Here is a 4,299-nt window from a genome sequence, read left to right on the forward strand (position 1 = left end):
ATGCTTTTGAACTGTGGTGCTGGAGAAGACTCTTGAGAGTCCCTTGGACTGCAAGGAGATCCAACCAGTCCATTCTGAAGGAGAACAGCCCTGGGATTTCTTTGGAAGGAATGATGCTAAAGCTGAAACTCCAGTACTTTGGCCACCTCATGCGAAGAGTTGACTCATTGGAAAAGACTCTGATGCTGGGAGGGATTAGGGGCAGGAGGAGAAGGGGACGACAGAGGATTAGATGGCTGGATGGCATCACCAACTCGAAGAACATGAATTTGAGTGAACTCAGGGAGTTGGTGATGGACAGGGAGGCCTGGCGTGCTGCGATTCATGGGGTCACAAAGAGTCGGACACGACTGAGCGGCTGAACTCAACTGCGTCTTTGTATTTAAGGCTGTGAGATTCACTAAAGTTTTTCTCATCTCATATCCCATCTCTTCTCAAAGAGCTTAAGAGTTTCTTTTGAGTGGGTCATAAAAGCACAAGATCATATAATAGTTTGAAGATGAGGCTTCCTTGGTGGCTCAGAGGTAAAGAATCTGCCTGCTAATGCAGGAGACACAGGTTTGATCCCTGATCCTGGAAGATCTCACATGCTTTGGAGCAACTAAGCCCATGCGCCACAACTATTGAACCTGTACCCTAGAGCCTGGGAAGCGGAAACTACTGAAGCCCCTGTTGCCCATTTTTCTGCAATAAGTAAAAAAAAAAAAAAAGCCAGGACAATGAGAAGCCTGCAGCGAGAGAGTAGCCCCTGCTTGCTGCAACTAGAGAAAGCCCACGCAGCAATGAAGACCCAGCACAGCCCAAAATAGACTGATTAATTTAAGAAACAAGTTTGAAAATGTGTTAAAACACTGAAATATAGGTCATCACTGAACCTATACAGTAAAAATAATCAGATAATGTACAGTATAGTGACTGTAACATACTGTGGTATATATTTGAAAGTCGCCAAAAGAGTAGATTTTAAAAGTTCTCATTCTGTTGTGTGTGTTAGTGTCCGACTCTTTTCAACCCCACGAATTGTAGACCACCAGGCTTCTCTGTCCATGGGATTCTCCAGGAGAGAATACTGGAATGGATTGCCGTTCCCTTCTCCGGAGGATCTTTCCGACCCAGGGATTGAACCCTGGTCTCCTGCTTTGCAGGCAGATTCTTTACCATTTGAGCTACAGGGAAATCCTCAAGTTCTCATCAGATACATAAAGAGATTAGAACTACGGTGGTGCATGTTAATTAAACTTACTGTGTCACCATTTTGCAGTATATATATATTTAGAATCATCATGTTATACACCTAAAAGTAATATTTTATATGGCAATTATATAAATTAAAAAATAAAATTAAAATGATAGAAATGAGGATGCAAAGGAAAAACAGAGAAAAACTTCTCCTACAGGTAGCAGGCCCAATTTCTAATTACTGTGAATAACAGTTAACATATATTATGCCCCTGCCCAAAGAATGGGCTATCAAGACAAACTTCCTGGGTTCAATACCTGGTTCTACCATTTACTTAGGTGAGTGACCTTATTAAAATTCTCAAGATCAAGAGATCAATGTGACTTCCCTGGTGGTCCAGTGGTTAAGACTCTGCACTTCCAATGCCAGGGGCTTCAGACTGATCCCTGGTCAGGGAACTAAGATCCCACATGCTGTGCAATGAGGCCAAAAAGAAATTCTCAGAATAAGTTTAAAATTATGTCTCCCTAGATAAAAGAAGGTATGTAGCTCACTTAATATGTCATGTTTAATAAAGATTAATAATAATTATTATTACTGTCAATAATCAAAACAGTGAACAGAAAGTGACTTTACTCTGCATATTGACCCACGAAAGTGGGGGTATTTTCCTATCCAAAGTTTTAATCAAACTAAAAGTTGTTGTATCACAAGATTGCAAATTCAGGGGAAATCATTGTTGGATTTGAATAAAGCATTGAAATCTACTTGAAAACACATTACTTTTTCACATTTATAGAAAGTAAATGCTATTAAGATCTTGTTCATTTACTTATTAGGGGAAGCTCACAAAATTGAACTTCAAGGAATAAACTACAGTGAAGGATGTTAACCCTGTTAGTATAAATACAATAATAATGTTCAATCACACTTTAATTTCTTACCATGGCTTGTCATCTCTATAATCTAGCCCCGTTCTACCTCCCAGTCTTCTCTAAAATTCCAGACTCCAGCCATTCCAAACTGCTCTGCTACCTTTGAACACACCAGACTTGCACACCTCCATGCAACATGCTTGTTCCAGCAGCCCTCCTTTGCATCAAGGAAATCCTCTTCCTTCTTCAAGTCTTAGCTCAGATGCCACACCCACCACATAACTTTTCTCATTTCTTAACCCTGAATGAACCTCTCTGCCATTCAGTCATACACTATTGATGTCACTGCCATATGACTACATTTTTACTATCATGTATTATAGATATTTATAAACAGGCCTATCTTTCCCACCAGACTAAATGCTTTGAAGGCAGGGGTCATGTGTTCTTTCCTTGAACTCAGTTTTAAGTCACACTTCAAGCTCATTATCTGCAGGGAACACTCTAATGTCTACAAAGAACCTCCCAAAGAAAAGGCCAGCTAGCTCAAAATATATGCATTCTGGCCAACTTTAATTAAAATTAAAGTCATTAGGTGATACTTTCTCGTAAAGCAATAATTAAGCAAGCAAGACACTGTTTCTTTTGTACCTACCCACTGGCTTTCTATACCCAATTGCATTGTATGAAGTAAGTTCAAGTAATGACTCACTCAAGAGAAAGACTAAAAAAATTGCAGGCTCAAAATATCAGGTGAGAAAATAAAGCTTGAAAAGCTAACTACATCTAATTGTCATTCTCTTGCTCTAGTTTTATGACCAGAACCACACCCAAAGCACCAAGCTCTGCCTTGATACAGATTCAGACACCAATCAATGCACATATCACCACCATCTTTTCAGAGTCTCAGTCAGAAACTAGAGAAGGCTTCCCAGTGTCCTGATCTACCTCTGCGTATCTTTTGTCTTTCCCTATAGACATCCCACAGAGAAAAAGGGTCCTTGTTACCCCCTCTTGCCCACACAAAAAAGGGAAGAAACAGAGAAGTGTGTTCTTGGGCAGCCAGTGCTGCTACAAGTATGAGTTATTGCAAAATTGCAGGTTAAGCTATTTTATTATGTAATTTCCACTTCTAGGGCCTGAAAAGAAATACATTTCTTTCTAGCAATGACATGGATAACCCTGTTATGATCCACAAGGTATTTAAAAAGAAGGTGTGATCCTAGAAATGAATAATTGGTGCTTTCACTTCAGAATCTTGTCAGGCTTCCTCAGTCCTCTGCCTGAACCAGCCAGAACAATTTCTCACAGCTGAAACCAACTCAAATCTGATAAACTGTTAGGACATATCAAATTAACAGGATTTGCTGGGAGGAACTCACCTGCAACCTGAGCTACTATCCAGATAATTCAAGATTAAAAAAAATACATCCAAACTAACTGTGACCCAAGACACTGATCCAAAAACACAAGATATTAAATAACTTACTGTGTAAGTAGTATGTCTATTTAGTGTAAATCCTACCCTACCTCCAGGATATATTGATTGCTTTGGGCTGGATTAGACATGGCAACCTAAGAAGCATTGATCTACTTCTGATGACCAAGTTTTTAAGCGTTTATTATTTCTCTCCGAACCCTCCAGGAGCTCCTGAAGCTAGAGGCGGTTACCTAGAGTGAGCCACAGATGGAGCGTGAAACACCAGGTCCTCGCAAGTTCCGGCTCTGTGTCCAGGCGGCCGAGGCGCCCGTGCCTCCTGCGCTCGCCCGAGCTGACCCCGCGGTGCTGAAGCTGGCGCCGCGCCTGGAACCCTTGGGCGCCCCAGTGAGACCCTCCCGGGGTCGTCTGCGTGCACCAGCTCCCAACCAGGGCACTTGGAGGCCTCGTGCCCCCTGGGAAACAGGGGCTCACCTGAGTCGCTTCCCCCGCAACTCCCACCCTGCTCTGCCACCAGCAGTCCCGGCGCAGATCTCTAACCCGAACTCAATCCGAGAGCACAGGACCTCCTTTCTCCCTCTCTCCCGTCCAACTCCGTGCACAATACCGCCCTCAGAGCGCTGGGGAAACTGGCCCGCTGCAGGGCAGCACCCTACCAAAGGGTTGGGAGTTATCACGCGGTGGGCGCGAACACCCCGAAGACGCTCTCAGCTCCCCCGCACACACTCCAAACAAGAAACCGGCTCCGAGCTGCTTGGCCCCAGATGACAGCGTCGCCCCCGCCGCCTCCGGCCGCTCGGAGACAG

General features: G+C 43.4%; 1 protein-coding gene across 3 annotated transcripts in view; it reads right to left on the reverse strand.

Moving 5' to 3' along the window:
* SLC16A9 (solute carrier family 16, member 9) overlaps positions 1–4,036 on the reverse strand; it is an 82,609-nt gene extending 78,573 nt beyond the window's left edge. For 2 of the 3 annotated variants that reach the window (XM_010839393.1, XM_010839388.1), the window contains exon 1: positions 3,727–3,809. The gene's annotated coding sequence lies outside the window, so the exon portion shown is untranslated. Of the gene's footprint in view, positions 1–3,726; positions 3,810–3,967 lie in introns of those variants that run through there. The other variant, XM_010839391.1, reaches the window with a different exon arrangement.
* Between the last annotated feature and the right edge of the window lie 263 nt (positions 4,037–4,299).

The sequence above is a fragment of the Bison bison genome, unplaced genomic scaffold (assembly GCF_000754665.1).
Source record: "Bison bison bison isolate TAMUID 2011002044 unplaced genomic scaffold, Bison_UMD1.0 scf7180017864116, whole genome shotgun sequence".
Taxonomy (NCBI): domain Eukaryota; kingdom Metazoa; phylum Chordata; class Mammalia; order Artiodactyla; family Bovidae; genus Bison; species Bison bison.